The sequence below is a fragment of the Protopterus annectens genome, chromosome 3.part0 (genome assembly GCF_019279795.1).
Source record: "Protopterus annectens isolate FY-2018-M chromosome 3.part0, PAN1.0, whole genome shotgun sequence".
NCBI lineage: Eukaryota > Metazoa > Chordata > Ceratodontiformes > Protopteridae > Protopterus > Protopterus annectens.
The window spans coordinates 1,751,891,322-1,751,911,273 of record NC_056731.1 but is presented as its reverse complement, the minus strand read 5'-3'; the positions used below and the strand labels follow the sequence as shown (position 1 = coordinate 1,751,911,273).

Below are 19,952 nucleotides of genomic sequence, written 5' to 3'. Positions count from 1 at the left end.
TAGCTCCCGCAGCTGTAGGATCCTGTAGGGTATCTCCTAGCTCTTTCAGGGGATCCACATGGAGACAGGTAAAATGGGACAAATAATTCAGCAACCTAAGGGTAAAGACCACAGAAGAAAAGGCATGCTTCCCATATCTGTCCATCGTATGGGACTCCTTGTTCAGTGGATGGACAGAAGAAGAGGTTTCTGCTAATTCCTTCTTTGTGGCTGCCGCAACCACCATAGCATCAACGGGCACTCCCTTAGTCAGGAAAGGTTTGTCGTCCAGTGCAGTGATAAACTTATTGGGCTTCCGCATAAATGGTTCCATCAATTCTGGAGAGCTCCATACCTTTCAACTTACTACACCTAGCAGCGGGTCGAAGGGCAGAGATACCCAAGAGGTGGAGGGTTTGGAACCAAATGAATCCAGGTACACAGACTTGTCTTCAGAAGGGGAAAGGGATTTCCAACCACCCCCTCTGCTTGAGGATTTCCAGGATGTCTGAAAAAAAGACATCCTCAGAGGGGGGCTGTGGGGACCCTTCTGAGTCCTCCAAGTCTGTGTCCGATGTCAGGGACTCAGGGGCGTCCAAATGCTTCCTTTTACAAGTCCTCTTCCGAGGGATCTCCTCCGAGGGGTGCTCTGGAGAGGTCTCAGAAGGGAGGGTCACCCAAAGAGGCATCCTAGGGCACTGGTTCCCGATGCCTGGGGAGGAGGTGTGGTTCAGAGGTCGACACTGGCCCGGAAGGGGAAGGAGCAACTGGAGCCGAGGGTGGAGTGGTCTGAGAGGACAGCACACTCCTAATCACCTCAAAGGCACCACAATCCCAACTTGACAGAGTCTCCAGCTCCAAAGAGCCAGGAAATCTCCTCCAAACAGAGGGCAATAGCTCCGAGGCCGATGTAGGTGCTGAACTCACCTGTGCCGAAGCTCCGAGTGGGAGAGTAGGATCCTACAAGGGTCAGATCTCACTCCCCCCCCCCTGGAGCCGATGAGGGAGTGTCAGCCCCCAGATCCCTCGAGAGCAGGTAGCATTGACGGGATCAGAGCTGATGTTGGACCTGAGAGACCTGGGGTTTTAGGATCTGATGGTTCAACCACAATGACCTCCATGCACTCCGGCTCCGAACTCAGGTGAGTCAAAGGAGGATTCAATGACAAAATAGGTTGGACAGTAGGCTCTACTTCCATATGGGCTGGGCTCAATAAGATTTTTTGCCAAGGCCGGTGTCCTAAGTAGCCTCTTCACCACCCTCTTCACATCATCATCTGAAAGGCTCCTGGATGATCAAGAGGAATGGGTGGACGATCAGTGACTGCCCGCCACAGACTGGAGAAGTGGGGACTGTGGCACTGAATGCATCAGTTCCAAACAGGGAGACCTGAATCTTTTATGGCTCCTAGATGGTTCCTAAGATACTGATGTTACCAAAGGAGATAAAGGCTTGTTTGACCCGATAGCCATTGGATCCGACAAACTTGACGATTTATCTTTGCTCTTCGATGGTTCTGAAGCTGGAGCTGACGAAGATGCCAATTTGGAAGGTTTGTCAGATTTTCCTGCCTGATTCCCTTCCTTCGATGCCTCAAAAGGCCCTTTCAATAATCCTCTCAAGGTTAGCTTGTTCTTGCACTCCTGCAGGACTCTAGAGCTAAAACCATGACAAATGGAACAAGAGCCCTGCAGGTGAATAGCTCCCAAACACTATACGCAGCTGGTATGACCACCGGTTAGAGACATCTTTTGGGTGCAGGAATCACACTTCTTGAATCCAGAAGGCTTGGATTCTTTAGAAGCCTTCTTGGACATATTTACCACAAAATACAACAGGGATCAACAACAAAATACTATAATAGAGATAATAGAAAGGAAACAGATACTCAGCCAAAAAAACAGACAGCAAAAAGTTTTTTTTTTTGAAAAGGGAAAGAAACGGAAGGAGGAGAGTCTCTAAGTCAAACGACAACTCCTCCAACCGAGGAGATGCCTCTAACTCAAATGGCTAGCTCCTTAGGTAGAGAGGGGAAATAAGGTAAAGCCCTCTAACTAAAATGGCTTGAAAGGGTAGGACGAATCCTCTAACTTATACGGATTCATGAGTTAGAAAGAAGAGAAAGGGTAGGCCTGAAAGAAACGACGGCCTCAACAAAAAACAGCAAATAAGCAGGTGGTAGATAGAGGGATAGACAAACAACAGATTCTACTGACCTACGGAAATAACTATGCTACTAAATAATAATATTTTACAAGAAAATATTAGAAAAAACAATCTAACTTAGCCTGAGTCAGTCAACAATCCCGAAGCTTCAAGCGGCAAACGAGATCTGGGTAACTCTCGCTAGGCATGTTGGGATAGGGTCTAGCCTCGAGCCAGTGGAAGCTCTCGAGCTTTAGAATGTGGCTGAGTTGGAGCCAAATATCGGCTCCGAACCCAACCAGCAAGAAGAAAGTTGAGATAGGGACAACATAACATCTACTATTTCACATTGACCGAAGCTATTGAAAGCATAACAAGAGTTGTTCGAAGTATTTCAGTGTGCAAAGTATTTGCAGAGTGTGTGCTTTATTACGGTGCAATTATTTCAAAGAGTTTGCTGTGTGCAAAGTACAGTTATATTGCAAAGTGCAGTCAATGTACAGCCATTTTGAAAAGTTTCTTGTGCTGTGTGCATTTATTCACAGAAAGCTGCCATTTCAGAGTGTTTCTTACACTGTGCAGACTTATTTCGCAAAGTATAGCCATTTCAAAAGGTTCTTGTGTATAGTTTGTTTGCAAAGTGCATTCATCTTGAAGTGTTTCTTATGCTGAGCTTTCTCCATTGTGTACAGTTTATTCGCAAAATAGTGTCTTTTCGAAGTATTTCTTACAGTGATAAGGAGTGGTTTCAAAAAGTACAGTGATTTCAAAGTAAAGTGCAGTAATTTCAGGGTGTTATTGTGCTACAGAGACTTATTTGACAAAGTACAGTTATTTCAAAGAGTTTGTTGTGCTATTGGGCATAATTACAAGTACTGGCATAAAGTCCTCGCATATATATTTATGTGTGTATGTTTGTACATAATTTCAAGCACCTTCACTACTGTGTGTTGATATGGCAGAGACATTTCACAGACCAAGTCCGCTTGTGTTTGATGATAATATAGCAGAGAATTGGAGAGTATTCACATAGGAATACAATATTTTCATACAAGCAGCTTTCCCTGACAAAGATGCATGTACAAGGGCTTAACTTAGCTGAGTCAGAAGCCATTGAAAGAGAGCTTTCATTTGTGTAGGCAGCAGAAGTATATGCAAGAGAGGGGGCAAACCATCATACTGTGGTACAGGCTGAATCAAAGGAAGAACCTGAGTGCTTAAAATGCAAATTTAGAGAAATGTGCAGCCCCCAGACAAATGTTATATTAGAGAGGCACTTATTTTATACAAGAGACCAAATGCCAGGTGAAACTTTTGCAGTTTATTTCACTGACTTGAGAAAAATAGCTAAAATGTGCAGATTTGGTGACCTGAAATATTAGTTAATAAAGGACAGGCTTGTGTGTGGTGTTAATAGTGCTGCAGTGAGAAAGATTTTGCTTTGTGACAGTGATTTAATATTAAGTAAAGCCATAGAGATTTGTCAAATGCGTGAGCTCACAGAAAGGCACATAAGTATGTTTACTAATCATCAAATCCCAAGAAGGAAAGTCATCCCTGCTAAGAAACTAAGGTCCCTCATGAAATCATCCAAGGCTAACTTCGAAAGAAAAATAGCCAAGGATTCAAAAGATAACCACAAAGCCTTCTTTAGCTATGTTAAGAATCTAAGTGGCAACTCACAGATATGCACTGAACTAGTGCAAAATAGCACAAAATATACTGAACCTACTGATATTGCCAACATCCTGGCAGATAGATTCAGTGCAAACGTCACCCCCCTCTCACCTCCAAAAGGGCCCACAACAACACCTGAAAAGTGTAGTGTCCCAAAAATCACAGATGCACAGGTGAAAACAGCCCTTTCAAAAGCCAAAAACACAGCATTAATGGGACCAGATGGTGTCCCAGGCTGCGTCTTGCATGAACTACAGAACGAACTAACCCCCCACCTAAACCTGCTGTTCTCCCTCAGCCTCTCCACAGGCTATGTGCCTATAGAATGACACACAGCAACGGTTATTCCTCTCCACAAAGGAGAGGCCACAACTGACCCTGGTAACTATTGCCCCATAAGCCTGACTAGCCTAGTCTGCAAGGCTATGGAGTGCATCATCATGGAACTCATTAACAAAGACATCGGGAACCTCCAAACACTTGACCCGACCCAGTTCGGCTTTGTTAAGGGCAAATCATGCCTACTAAACCTGGATGACATCTTCGAGACAGTCACCAAGGCCATAGACAAGGGAAAGGTGGTTCACACAGCCTACCTTGACCTCGCCAAGGCTTTCGACATCATTCCCCACTAGGGTATTACAGAAAAACTCACCAGCATGAACATAAACCCCTACGTCATGAGATGGGTTGACAACTGGCTTACAGACAGAACTCACACGGTAAAAATAGCGGGCTCCAGGTCCAACTCTAAACCATTCACAAGTGGTGTCCCGCAAGGCTCAGTCCTGGGACCCCTACTGTTCGGCATATACTTCTCAGAAGTACAGGCAAACACAGGAGGACTATGGCTAACCAAGTTCGCTGATGACTGCAAACTGGGAGCCATAATTGACTCTCCGGCTGACATGGACATCCTCCAAAAGGGCCTTACTGAGACGGACACCTGGTGTCAAAGTCATGGCCTCAAGCTAAATGCCAAAAAATGCATAGTCATCCCATTTGGGAAAAACAAAACACCCACAAATTACCACATAGGTGGCAGCCCCCTTAATGCAGAAGAGGAAATAAGAGATCTGGTGACCAAGGTAGATAGTAATTTCTCCTTTGACAATCATATTGCCAAAGTAATTAGGAAATCCTTCTATGTGGCCCATCTAATTACTAAAGGGTTCACATCTAGAAATAAAGAGGTTATAGTGCCCCTCTACGCATCACTCATTAGACCCATCATAGAGTACAATGCCCCATTTGGGATGTACCTCACAAGACACTTCCAACAGCTGGAAAGACCACAAAAGTACCTCACCAAGAGGATTACTGGCCTCAAACATATGTCCTATGCAGTCCGACTGAAAAAACTCCGGCTTTACTCAGTGGCATATCGCTTACTCAGAGGTGATCTCTGCCTGACTTACAAAGCCATGATCAACTCAGAATTGATGGACATGCTCCATGTAAAGAAATCAAAGTCACTGCGAGCCACGCGGTCTAGTGAGCTAAACTTTGCCACAACAATAAATAGAACAATAAATAGAACATGCTGGAGGGATAGATTCCTGTCACAGAGACTCCCCATGCTTTGGAACAAAATTCCAAATTACATCAGGCATCCCCTCACTAACACTCTTCAAGAGAAACCTTGACGAGGGATGGGTAACAGAAAATACACCCCTGGGATCACTTCATTGGCTCTGCATGACAGAGGATCAGTTAATCAATGGGGCGGCGAAAGCCGACACACTCTGGCTAGGCTTATAAATCCCCTCGGGCAGATAGCCTATTACCTATCTATGAACCTATGAACAAGTGATAAGAGCATGGTTTCAAGAGACTCTAGAGCAAATATAGACAGCATGGAACACGTGGCAAGCAGAAACAGGCCTAAACACACGGCAGCTGCAACCCCTGTGGGTGTTGCAGGGAAAAAACGTAGCTTTCTAGCAAGTTCCAAGACTAGCTCAGTATATAGGTCATCCTCAGTACAATGTAAGAGTGATTCAGCAAAACCCAAGTCAAGTCTTATTGTTAACTGTCGTAATTGTGGAGCCAACTATGAGACTAAAATAGAGAAGTCCTTAGCATTTGGTCAGCAATGCCACAAGTGTAAAAAATGGAACCATTTTCAAAAGTTTTGTAAATCAAGCAAACCTCATTCAGTTATTAAGAAAGGTCACTCAAAAAAGCAAGTTGGTCATTTAGAGACCTACAACCCTACTTTCTATGTAGATGGTGTATCAGTGGTCTGTAAAAACTTTAATGCAGTAGATTTACTTGGCAAAGAACAAAGTATTTTGTACTGTCCTGATCAATGGTAAACCCACGGAGCTCAAAGTAGACACTGGTTCAAAGTGTAATATAATGTCAGCAGAAACATTTGCTAAGGTGAAGGCTGGTGAGCAACTTAATTTGGTCAATTGTGCAAAGCTTGTTGCTTATGGAGGTGAAGAGATACAAACCGAAGGCTAAGTAGTGGCTTCTTGCTGTTCAGCTGGGAACAGTTACAGCTTGAATTTTTTTGTAGTCCGAAGACCTGTGCAGTCATTATTAGGTCTCAGAGACAGTTGTGGAATGAAACTGCTTCTTTTACCAAAGAAGTACATCATGTACGCACATGTCTCAGTTCCAGCTTCAGTGATACTATTTTCTCAGTATGCTGATGTTTTCAATGACAAGCTAAGCAAACTTTAGTTGTGTACTCCATGAAGTTAGACCCAGAGGTTAGTCTAGTTGTAAGACCAGCAAGGAGAGTTCCAATATCTATGCAGGACAAGGTCAAGGTCCAGTTAGACAAAATGGTGCAGCAAGGTGTGATTTCTCCAGTCACAGAACCAACTGAGTGGGTATCTTCCCTGACAGCTGCTTATAAGAATTCAGATGAAATCTGACCTAAGAGAGTTGAACAAAGCACTAAAAAGACCTCAGCATCCTATGCGTACAGTCGAGGAGATTGCAACTGTCATGCCAAATGCCACAGTTTTCTTCTCTCTTAGATGCAGAGAGTTCATTTTGGCAGGTAATGCTTGATCGCAAATCTTCACTACTGACTACATTCAGTACCTAATTTGGTAGATACAGATTCCTCAAGATGCCTTTTTGAATCAATTCTGCCAGTGAAGTCTTTCAGTGTGCAATGGAGTAAAATTTTTTCAGGCTACTCGTGTGCAATAATAAGAAGTTATGTACCTACCATAACGTTCCATGTTAGTTGTCTTCTTTTTGCCTTCTTTCTTGCTGGATGGGTTCGGAGCCGATCCTCGGCTCCGACTCGGCCTATACTATAGCTCGAGAGCTATTTCTACTGGCTTGAGGCAGCCCTATATCCTACAATACCATGCGCTAACTCCCCAGATCTCGTTGGCAGCTAATACATAGTACAGTTTTATTGTTACCAAAAAATAAGCCATTATATAAAGATATGGTCTTCCTGCTGGTAATACTCATGATACAGATAACCCTGAATAACTATATATCATGAAAGAGAAGGACTCAGAGATCTTCAAGTCTGTCCAGGCTAGGGGGCAGGAGGGAGGGACGCAAGAAAGAAGGCAAGAAGAAGACAACTAACATGGAACGTTATGGTAGGTACATAACTTCTTAATGTTAAGTTGTCATTCTCGCCTTCATTCTTGCTGGATAGGACAGCGTCTCTAGCACCTAGGTCCTGGGTGAATCAACGGAACAGACTCCTGAGTCAGCTCTATTTCTGGAGGCTATATCAAGTTTGTAATGGGTAACAAAAGTATGTTGAGAAGCCCATGTAGCTGCTGCACAAATGGCATCTAATGGTAACCTTGCTTGAAAGGCTGTTGAGGTTGATAGTGCCCTGGTTGAATGAGCCTTAGGTCTTGAAGGAAGTTGTTTGTGTCTCAACTCATAGACAAAGGTAATTATGGATGCTAACCATCTGGAAAGAGTTACCTTTGATACCGGAAGTTCTTTCTTTCCTTCAGCATAAGAGAGGAAGAGCTGTTCTGACTTTCTGAATTGTTTTGTCCTGTCTAGATAATACCGCAGTTGACGATGAACATCCAAGGAATGTAGTTTCTGTTCCGCCCTGTTTGAATAATTTGGGAAGAAAACAGGCAAGTCAATAGTGTGGTTCAGATTTGATTCAGATGAGACTTTGGGTAGGAAGGAAGGATTCGTTCTGAGAGCTACCCTGTCTTTATGGAAAACCAAATAAGGGGGACGGACAGACAAGGTCTGAAGTTCCAACACCCTTCTGGCAGATGTTATAGCCACCAAAAACAGAGTTTTCCAAGAGAGAAGCTTGAGGGAACAAGAAGCTGCAGGCTCAAAGGGAGGGAGAATTAATGAAGTTAACACTAAATTTAGATCCCATTGTGGAGGAGGATCCTTAATGGGAGGTCTGAGTAAGAAGATGCCCTTGAGGAAAGCTTTACAGAGTTTATGTGACATAATATTGGTTTCTGAGAGCCCTACATGAAAATTGGCAATGGCCACTAGTTGTACTCTGACAGTGGCCGACGACGACCCTGAATGAAAAAGCTCTGCCAGAAAATCTAGAACTTTATGAATTGGTGCATTAAAAGGATCTAAGGACCTAGCTTCTGCCCATAATGAAAAACACTTCCATTTACTCGCATAAGTCTTCCTAGTATTGGACTTATGGGAGGCAAGAATGATATCACGGACAGGAAGAGAAATAAAGGGAAGCCTGGCTAAGGTTGGAAGTGGAGCTACCAAGCTGTGAGGTTGAGGGAGTGAAGAGACTGGTGCAGCTTGCCCGTCAGATGGGTCAAAAGGTCTGGAAATGGTTCCAGATTCCAGGGCTGTTCCAGTAGATGACGGTGCAGGAACGGAAACCATACTTGTTGAGAACAGTACGGAGCAATGAGGATCATTTTGGATCTCAATGCGGTTGCTTTCTGAATTAACAGCGGAATCAACGGAAAGGGGGGAAAAGCGTATAGAAGACCCCGAGGCCAATCGTGGACAAGAGCGTCTCTGGGGGGATGGCCTGGTAGAGGGAAGAGTGTGAAGACGTCGAGGCACTTGCTGTTTTGAGGTGTTGCGAAAAGGTTGCAGCAAGGCTGGCCCCACTTTTGGAAAATTCTCTCTGCTACCGCTTGATTTAGAGACCACTCGTGAGGCATGAGAATTGTTCTGCTCAGTCTGTCCGCTATGACTTTGGACCTCCCTGGGATGTGCGTTGCTATCAGAAACCGCTGAGAGGAGATCGCCCACTGCCAAAGTCTGAGTGCTTCTCGACATAGGGGGTAGGACTTTGTTCCTCCCTGCTTGTTTATGTACCACACTACAGACATATTGTCCATTTGAATTGCTATAGTCCCCGTGGGAAGAGAGTCCTGAAGTGCTTGCAACAATAAAAGCATTGCTCTCATCTCGAGGACATTTATGTGCAGGTGGCATTCTAATTGTTGCCATGTGCTCTGGACAGTCCTGCCCTGATAGTGCCCCCCCCACCCGATCAGGGAGGCATCCGTTGTCACCGTGGCAACTGGAGGGGGGAGAACAAAGGGTCTGCCCTGAAGAAGTTGAGGGGAGACCATCCACCAGGAGAGGTGTTTTTTGCAAGTTGGGGTTATCAAAATGTTGTGAGTCATTGGGAGATGTTGAAAGGACCATTGAGAAAAAAGCATCCACTGGAGAATTCTCATGTGGAAGCGGGCTAAAGGAAGAAGGAGAATTGCCGCTGCCATGAGGCCTAATGTTTTCAGTACTAACTTGACTTGAATTCTGTTGGACTGAAACAGAAACTGAACATTCCGCCATATGTCTGTCACTCTCTGAGGTGGTAATGTTTCAGACATTTCTGTGGTGTTTAACACGGCGTCTATGAAGTTTATACATTGACAAGGCGACAAGGAGGATTTTGCGAAATTTATGGAAATACCTAGTTTGTTGCAAATGCGAATGGTGTAATCCCTGGCTATGATAAGATGCTGCTTGCTGGTAGCGGTAATGAGCCAGTCGTCTAAATATGGAAACACCTGGAATCCTTTTTGTCTCAGATGAGCCGTAACCACTGCCAAACATTTGGTGAACACTCAGGGGGCTGTGGTGAAATCAAAGGGCAGGGCTCTGAATTGGTAATGACTGGCTCCCAGCCGGAAGCAGAGAAACCTCCTGGAGCGCCTGTGTATCTTTACATGATAGTACACGTCCTGAAGGTCTAACGAGCACATCCAGTTGTCTCTGCCCATGAAGGGCAGAATGGACTGCAGCGTTACCATCTGAAATTTTGTCTTCTGCACAGACTTGTTCAGTCTGTTGAGGTCCAAAATGGGTCTGCAGTCTCCTGTCTTTTTTGGTACCAAAAAGAACCTGGAGTAAATTCCGGATCCTAGCTGGTCTGCTGGGACTGCCTGGATGACTCTTTTTTCTAACAGCTTTTTTTATCTCTAGCTATGCCTGACCCCTTTGTGCGGGTGGTACGTCTGGGAGGGGTCTCGGCGATTGGATTGGAGGGGAAATGAAGGGGATTTTGTAACCCTCGGATATGATCGACTGTACCCATTTGTCTTGAGAGAGGGATTGCCAGGCTTCCGGGTACAGAGATAATCTTCCCCCGACTGCCTCCGAAGGTGGACAGTTGGGCAGCTTCTCAGGGATGTTGAAAGGGTTGGTCAGGGAAGGATTCCCTGGAACCCTGGTTCTGTGGACCCCCTCTGCCCCTGGGGCAGCGTCTATTTTTGTTCCCCCCTCTGCCTCTGGGGGGAAGTTCACCATGTGCGGCAGGCGCGACTCCCTGTGGCTTGCGGAACCACATCTTTCTACCCTTCTGACCTTTAGGGTATGGTCTAGATGGTGTGGAAAAGTGGACTCCCACGACAGAGAGAGTCTTACCATCTTGCTCGCACCTGGTGAGGGTATTCTTCACCTGAGGTCCAAACAACTCTGAACCATCAAAGGGGGTGTTGGTGAAGGACACCTTGAAGGGATCAGCAAAATTGCAGAGTCGCATCCAGGCGTGACGTCTCAATGCAACACCTGTGCCTGCGGCCCTACTCGCTCCATCAGCTGCATAAGAGATAAGCCGCTTGGAGGAGTTGGCAATGGAATTCAGGGTAGCCAGCTGGGAGTTAATCTTGTCCTGATACCTCGCAGCAGAAGGATCCTGTATGGTTTCACCCAGTTCTTTGAGCAAATCTCTCTGAAGGTGGGTGAAATGACATAAATAGTTCAGCGACCGCATAGCAAAGGTCGCTGAAGCAAACATCCACTTACCGTACCTGTCCATAGTCCTAGAGTCTTTATTAGGAGGATGAACAGGTACAGAAGGATCAGCTAATTCCTTCTTAGTGGCGGCTGCTACCACCATAGCATCTACCGAGACACCCTTGGTCAGAAATGGTTTGTCTACCGGAGAAGAAATAAATTTAGAAGGCCTCCTAGGGGTAGGTTCCATCGAGTCAGGAGCTGCCCACGCCTTTCTGGCCACTACTTCCATCAGTGGGTCAAAAGGAGGGGACACCCAGGAGGTGGAAGGGTGAGACCCAAAAGCGTCAAGGTAAACTGACTCGTCCTCGGAGGGTTTGAGGGTGGACCAATTCCCCCTCTGTTTCAGGATCTCTAGGATGTCTGAAAAGGAGACATCCTCAGAGGGGGATCTCGGGGAACCCTCCGACTCATCCAAGTCGGTGTCCGAAGTGAGAGACTCGGGGGATTCCACGTGCTTCCTCTTGCACTTTCTTTTCCTAGGGGGTTCCCCTGAAACTTCAGGGGACCCCTCGGACGAGGAAGAGACACCCAAAGTGGGTACCCTGTGCTTTGGATCTCTGCTATCAGTTTCCAGAGGATGACCAGAGACCGTAACAGGAACTGTAGAGGAAGGAGCTGAAGGAACCAACCTTGGAGTGGACACCGGATCCAGCACGCTCCTCATCACCTCAAAGGCTCCCCTATCAGGCACCGAAGACAGCCCTGGCTCCGAGGATACCAGGACCGCCCCCGGCACTGACAGAGAAGGCTCTGAGAATGATGTCAGGGCCGAACTAACCAGAGCCGACGCTCCGAGAGGGAGAATGGGGTCGAGCAAGAGTCCGATGCCACTCGCCCCCTCGGAGCCGACGATGGAGTCCCGGTGCCTGGACCTCTCCATGGAAGGCACCAATGAAGAGGTCGGAGCCAATGACGGTGGAACCGAAGGTGGTAGTATCGGCTCCAACGTGGGCAAGGTCCCGGTTCCGACAAACTCCGACTCCGAACTCAACTGAAGAGTGGTACCAAGGGAGCCACAGTCTGATGAGATGGGCTTTGAATTATTTGGGCCAGTGCCTGGGACTTGAGGAGTCTACTGACCACCCTCTCAATGTCATGGTCGGACAGCCTGGAAGACCACACAGAAGGCACCCCAGCCGAGAATCGAACCAGAGAATCTCTTGCTGTGAGGTGACAATGTTAACCACTGCGCCGCCTATTTGGAGGGAATGGTGAAGCAGAGCATGACAGAAATCTTATGAAAGTTCTGGACAGAGTGCGTAAAGTGAATGTAAAGCACAGTCATCCAAAGTGCAAATTCAGACTACCAGAAGTTACTTATGTAGGTCATTTATTTATCAGTACAGGCTTATGACCAGATCCTTCCAAGGAAGCAGCCATTTTTGAGATGCCAGCTCCAGACAATGTCCAAGCTTTATAGCATTTTCTTGGTATGGTTAACTATTTCGGAAAGTTTATCCCTGACTTTAGTGAGTTATCAGCACCTTTGAGAGAGCTGACACACAAAAATGGTGTATGGTCATAGCTAGAACAACACCAGAGAGCATGTGATAACCTCAAACAGAAAATTGCTAACCTGTCTACATTAACATTATGGCACAGTGGTGCAGCAGTAGCATTGTCACCTCACAGCAAAAGGTTGTCTGGTTCGATTCTCGGCTGGCGTGCCTTCTGTGTGGAGTCTGCATGTCCTCCCTGCATTTGTGTGGGTTTCCTCCGGGTGTGCCGGTTTCCTCCCACGTTACAAAGGCATGCGTCTGGAGTGTTTCCCCCTAGGCCTCCGCTGAAAATTGGCTTCATTCCAAGTTGGACTTTCCCAGTTGACAAATGTTAAATAAATAAATAAATTAACTAAATAAATAAAACATACTATAATGTCCACAAGTAGTTCATTCCTGTGATGCTTCAAAGTTTGGTTTTGGTGCAGTTATTCTTCAAGAGGGCAGACCTGTTGCCCATGCATCTATAACTCCTACTCAAACTGAGCTGCAGTATGTTCAAATTGAGAAGAAACTTTTGGCAATTGTGTTCACATGTTCGAAGTTCCATGATTATAATTTATGGCCGAGCTATCCAGATAGAAAGTGACCATCAACCTCTAGTCACTATTTTAAAGAAGCCTATGGATTCTGCTCCAGCAAGACTACAAAAAATGATGCTAAAACTGCAAAAGTACAATTTCAAAATGGTCTATACAAAAGGTAAATTTCTTTATCTGGCAGATACCTTATCCACATCACCCAAAAATACCATGGAACAGCTTGATGCAGAGAATTTTGACTTTGATGTCATGGAAGTATGTAATTTTTCTGCCACGAGACTTGATAAGCTGAGAGATCATACAAAGACTGATCCAGTTTTGCAAAAGCTCAACCACTTCATCAATGTAGGATGGCCATCAAAGCAATCCTGTCTACCGCCAGAAGTACAAACTTACTTTCTATACAGACAGGAGATGCTGATGGAAGATGGTATCATTTTCAAAGGTCCAAAAGTTGTTCTTCCTACATCCTTACAGCATGAATACATTCAGATTTTACATCGTGACCACCCAGGTTCTAATTCAACTAAAAGAAGGGTGAGAGGACTAGTAATTTGGTCTTCTCTAACAAAAGACATTGATAAAGTGTTTTCTTCTTGTTCAGTGTGCAACAGTACTAAGCTGCATTTGCAAAAAGAGCCACTTCAGCTAAGCTAAATTCCTGAACTACTTTGCTCAACAGTAGCAACTGACATATTTGAGTGTAACAGACATTACTTAGTGTTGGTAGACTCTTATTCAAACTGGTTTGAGATTGATTTGCTACCTAACCTAATGTCCAGTGCTGTTATTACTAAGATTAAACATCATTTCTCAGTCCATGGTAGTCCATACAAAGTTATTTCTGACAACGGTTCTCAATTTACCAGTCAATTGTTTCAGAGATTTGCTAAAGAGTGGGACTTTATCCATGTTACTAGCAGTCCTGAATATCCTCAGTCAAACGGCCTTGCTGAACATGCAGTACAGAGTGCAAAGCAATTACTGGAGAGGTCAAAGCATGACAATACTAATATCTTCTTTAATTTACTCAGTATCACAATATACTCCGTGACAATCTACGTGGCTCTCTTGCTCAGAGACTTCTATCTAGGCAAACAAGAACAGCCTTCCCTATCAGTTCTAGTTTGTTGGTGCCTAATGCTAAAACAACAACAATCAAAGTCCAACTTTTTAGGAAGCATTCTATTAGAAGTCCAGCGATGATAAAACTAACAGATTTCTTCATCCATTAAAAGAAGGAGAGATAGTGAGGATGCAAACGGCGAAAGGCTTTGATTGAATTGGTCAAGTGAGAGGTATATGTATCAAGCCAAGATGCTACTTAGTAGAATCTGAAGGTATAGAGGAGGAACAGCAGACATCTTCTTCCTGTATCAGAAATGATATCGCAGCATCGTACCTGTGATACAGCCTCTAGATCTCAGAGCAACCCAGAGAATGTTTGTACCGGAGAACATGTCGCAGTATCCATTCCCATTCCTGATGATGTCCCAGTTGTCCCCAAAGTTGAACATTCCTTGAAGACAGTCCCTGTTGCTAGATCCAATTCTGACTTTTATGTTACATGATCAGGTCATATTTCTAGACCTAGTGTGAAATAAACAGTAACTTGGACATAACTGTTTTATGTGTGTCTGATTTTGTATGCCCGCATGTCAAATAACTAGTTCTGTATAATTGCATGTCAAAAGATCATTTCTGTAAATTGAATGTCATTGAATATTGTCATGTCATATATGGACTATTTCTCAAAGGGGGAGGATGTTGATTAGAGTGTGTGTATGTACCTTTAAGAAGCATTTCCAGATGTAGCACATGCATATAAATACTGAGCTCGTGCAAGCAGCAGTGCCATTTTGTGAGAACAGCCAGAGTGTTAACATGTATGAGTGCGGTAGTTAGTCTGTTTTTAAGTTTAAGTTACAAAGCCTCATTTCTGATGTGTTTGTGTATACTAAAGCTGCTTGAACAGAACTCACGAATGTTCATCTGTTTTATCCTAACCAGACGAGTGACAATAGTCACTTTCTCTGCCCCTGAAGATATGCCCTTTATAAGCAAAGGAGAGCCACTTTTGTCAAGTGTGAAGGGAAGGGGCAAGTGAAGACTCTTCAGCTGGCTGAGGTAGAGATATGGAAGTTGGGGTCCAGTATGCCTAAGAGTTATAATTTGTGCTTAGAGAGAAGAATTTCCAGTCTTTTGTTTCTATTTTCATGGACAGGGTAGATGTACTGGAATTTGCTAAGGATCTTTTTCTTGCCTTCTGAATTTTCAGGTAAGAAAAGGAAAAGAGTTCTGTCTCCCTCTGACTACATTTTTTTAGTCAAAAGAGCAGACATTGCAGGAGGAGAGTTATACCTCAGAAATTTCTTCTCAGTCTCAGCCTTCTGATTCCGAGGAAAGTATAACATCAGATTTCCTTGCTGAACAGATTTCTTTCACTGGCATTTTATCTAAGTGCCCCCCCCCCCCCCCCCCCACTGGGTCAAGAATACGATTCTTATTGCATAGAAAATGTATTATAAATTGTTACAATTACAGATGCCAAAGCTGCTTCTATTCTTCCTGAATTGTCTGGTTAACAGAATGATTTTTCTCACTGCCTCCAACTTTTCTAATATCAGCCTCCTGCTCCCAACAAGAGGTGCAGTAGATAATATAAGCCAGGCACAGTAAATCTCAAAAACTTCCTGAATTTGGGAACAACTGGAATATGATAAGCATCGCTGAGATCTAGAGTCATCATGACACAGCGGCTGTTAACAATGTTAGGACCAACAGTAAGGTGAGTATTTTGAATTTCAGAACTTTTACAAAGGTGTTTAGAAAGAACAAGTCAAGGATGGGTCCCCAGGAGTGCTTCTTTTTCAGTACCTAAAGATTTTGGAGTAAAATCCTTTGCCTTTGTGAATTGCAGGCATTGGTTATATGACCCCCTGCTTCTACCATGTGATAGAACATTAAATGAAACAGCTGTGTCTGGTATGGAGAGTGTGGGAGAATTCCTCTGAAAGGGGAGAATTTTCTATTCACTGCATAGTGTATCCTCTCCAAATTATTCTCCAAAACTATTTGTGTGAGACTACTTGTGGCCAGGCTGCAGGGTTAAGAGGGAGTCCGGGGTCAGGAGGAACAGAAGAAAGGGTAGAAGGTGGTGCTAGGGGTGCTCTGTGACTCACCATAGTCATTTCTTTGCTGGGGGCTGGTTCTGTTTTGGAAATTAACCCCTCTTGTTTGGTTTTGAAGTATTATCCTCCTGCTATTTCCTTTTGGATCCCTGACTTTTGTTTGGCTGGGATTTTTGCTTGTTCTGCCTCTTGAAGGAAGATGCCTTATTTGGGGGAGATTTCGGGTGCATGAAATATCCTAGATACTCCATGCAGTAATCTGCATCTATCATCTGACTGAGAATTTGTGGAAGAGTGGGCCCAAACATCAATTCAGAATTTGAAGGTGCACTCAAGATTTTGGCTTTTAAATCAACAGAGAAGTTCTGTTTACATAACCAAGCATACCATCTTAATACAATAGAAGCAGCAGCATTTCTTGAAACTATCTGTGCATTCAAGCACACCTCTCAAATCATATTTCAAAACCTGAGTCAAATTAGAAACAATTTCCTTCATATAAGACTTTTGCTCTGCAGATAAAGATCCAGCAAAATCATCCAAACTGTACATACATTGTAAAATAAATGTCCACATGTAGCCTTGATAATTTGCCATTATAAAGGTTAGACTACTACAAAGAGACATCCTTCTGCCCTGTAGGCAGTGGGAATTAATAACATAATGTCTGCTTCAATGTTTTACTAGATGCTGTTACTACCTGCTATTAAAAACAAAATGGAACTCACTGGAAAAATGTCATATTGATAATGGGAAAGGAACAGACAAGGAGGTGATTATATATTAAAATGACTCTCACAAATGTGCATCTCTTTGTATATCTATGAAAGGACTCTGGTGTTCATAGTAGAGAGTTAAGGGGCCCCAGAAATGAGTGCTAAATTAAGTTTCAAGGAAGATCATCAATGTTCTGGATGTGGTAGGATTAATGGCTCCATTACACATTAAATGTGTCACATTAAATGAAAGCAATCTGACAGAATATGGCAGAAACAGTGATAAGGAGTTAAAAGGTCAGTATCCACTATGAGACGAGTACCTTCTTTTGTTGGCATATTCCTACATGCAACATCATTAAGACTCCTTTACAATATATGATTCCTGCAACTAGTGACTATGGCTAGTGACATATTTTGCTTCAAAATGGAAGCACCTGAGTCACTCAGCCCAGTCAATATGTACAGATATCAAAATATTCCAATCATTTTTCAAGGACCAGTATGTCACATGTAAAGAACAGAGTAGGCATGAGACAAATAAATAGAATATGTTTATTCCTTCTGGATTGATTTCAAGAGTCTCTCCTTCAGAAAAATAACTCCTATAACTGTGCTGTAATATCAGCTACTATAACGGGGTTGGGACGTTATACTCAGTAGGTTGCAACTAGTTATGAGAATCTGTTTATGTAATGTTTGAAAATTCAAACACGTCTTATTAAATGCTGTCTTTGGGAGCAAGATTTATTTGCAAAGCAGTATTGATCGACACTCATTTGTGCAATTACTAGTAAGCAGCTGTTTGTTTTGTTCCCTTGGAAGTCTGAATTGCATGTTTGTTGATTTCTCCTTTCCCTTGTGATGGTGCAACCTTGAAATTGGTATATATAAATAGTGAGGATGTGGGGGTTTCAGCCCCCACATTGGAGGGGGTACATGGGGACATGTCCCTTGCAAAAATGCTTATTTTTGTGTGATTTGATGTATTTTTATTTTGAAATGTTGTTTACACTTAAAAACTTTTGCTCATTTTTGATGGCGGTTGTGTGAGGCAATCACAGATGAGTCAAATACTTGTCAGGGAGCTGTTTGCGTAATGCAGTGTATTTTGTTTTCACCAAACTTTGCACCTACAAACCACACACAGATCTACTTAGTTTGTCTAATCTCCTGTTTAATTGTTTCAGTGTTACTGTCTTAATCTTGCAATTGAGTCCTTATTGTTATGGTTCTATTAATTGAATTCAGGTTGTATTATGGTTTATAGTAATGCGTTATCAAATAATAAAGCTGGATTTTTGGGACAAAAAAAAAAAAATATATATATATATATATATATATATATATATTTATTCATACTCATTACCACAAAAAGTACCAATAGGGTTACCTTATTTAACACTTTCATTTGACATCAAAACCCATCATAAATAACATTCCTAAGTTTTAGTTTATTACAGTCAAGACAGAATGCTCAGATGTGGAAGATAAGTATAAATGCTTATATGGAAAACAAACTTTTACAGAAAGATTACAATGCTCATTCACTATAAATTCATATTCAGGAAGTGTAAAGTAAGGGTAGACCACAGATAGTAGAGGAAAAATCCAACACACATCTAGAGGTAATTCCAAAAGTGTGAAGTTTATTGCAACTTGCACTCCCAGAGAAAATGTAATCAGGTAAGGCTGGATTAAAAACACACTTAGAAAGGCAATGAATAAGGTGTTTGCAATTTTATTTTCAATTTGCCATATGAGATGATACGATATATCAGGGGTTGAGTAAGAAACATACCCTGGGATCCATAAAGGCTTATTGTGATGCTGAAGCCTTAACATGAAAAGTTTCTGCATCCTGGTAAGCCTTTCCAGTTCAGAGACTGATCTGTCACTATGATTTTCCCTTTGTGGCGGCTGTGGTACCAACAATGATCTCACTGGTGAAACTGCATGCTATGCTAATCTAACAGCCTGGGGTAGTGGCTATTGTAATTAGCCATGTACTCCCCCATCTCTATGGAAATGGGCATGGCTCATGTTTAACTTGGCAGTTAATTCTTAATCTAGGAGGAAAAAAAAAGGAAAAAGTGAAGTCCATGTTTTGAAGGCATTCACCCATTCGCTCCTATAGGAGCAGTCATGGTACAGCTAAGTAAGAGTGTGTGTGTGTGTGTGTGTGTGTGTGTGTGTGTGTGTGTGTGTGTGTGTGTGTGTGCGCGTGCTTATGGGTGTGTGTGTGTGTGTGTTTCCATGAGTGAGTATGTGGGGGCTGTGTTGGATAACTGGCTGTTTGTGTATATGTATATGTGTTTTTATGTGTAAGAGGATATTTATGCTAATACAATGTGTGGGCTGGTAGGGAAAACACTACTGTTGTTAGGTCTGATAGCCCAGTTTTTGATTCATTACCATGTCTCTGAATCAAACACTTGTCTAACAGCTCAATGTTTGATTCAGAGACATAGGAATGAGCTGTGAATAAGGTGTTTCTCTTTGTGGTTTTAGTAGTGTAGCTAGGGCAGTGCAGAAAGGGCAACTGCCTGAGGTGGAAAGTATTAGAGGGTGAGATCTGATCAGCCATCCGTCATCCCAGTCACTCTTAGTGCAATACCAACTTTTAAAAGATGGTATAGCATTAGCAGGCAAATCTGAGCTGTGCACCTCTTCATATGTGGTCTAACTGTAGCAAGCAGTTTGTTACAGTTTAAATGTAAAAAAAATATATATTTTTAATAAAACCTGAAGTGCTGTAGTGTTCTATGCAAGATATAAACTGTAGCAACTGTTTGATACATTGTAGCAAGCAGTTTGCAACAGTTAAAAAGAGAAAAGTTTTTTTTTCTTAACTAGAACCTGAGCACCCTACTGCTCTGTGCTTAGTATAAACTGTAGCAACTGCTTGGTATATTTGTAGCAAGCAGTTTGCTACAGTTTAAATGGATTTTTTTAAACTAAAACCTGGGAGCTGTGACCCTCTCTGCAGGGTATGAACTAAGCAACAGTTTGCTACAGTTTAAATGAAAAAAAAAAATAATTTATTTATTTAT

The 19,952-nt window shown here is 43.2% G+C and overlaps 1 protein-coding gene across 1 annotated transcript in view; it reads right to left on the bottom strand.

Annotated features, from left to right (window-relative positions):
* The window catches only part of LOC122797007 (myosin-10-like), an 862,491-nt gene that overhangs the window by 181,889 nt on the left and 660,650 nt on the right, over nt 1–19,952 (bottom strand). The window lies entirely within an intron of this gene.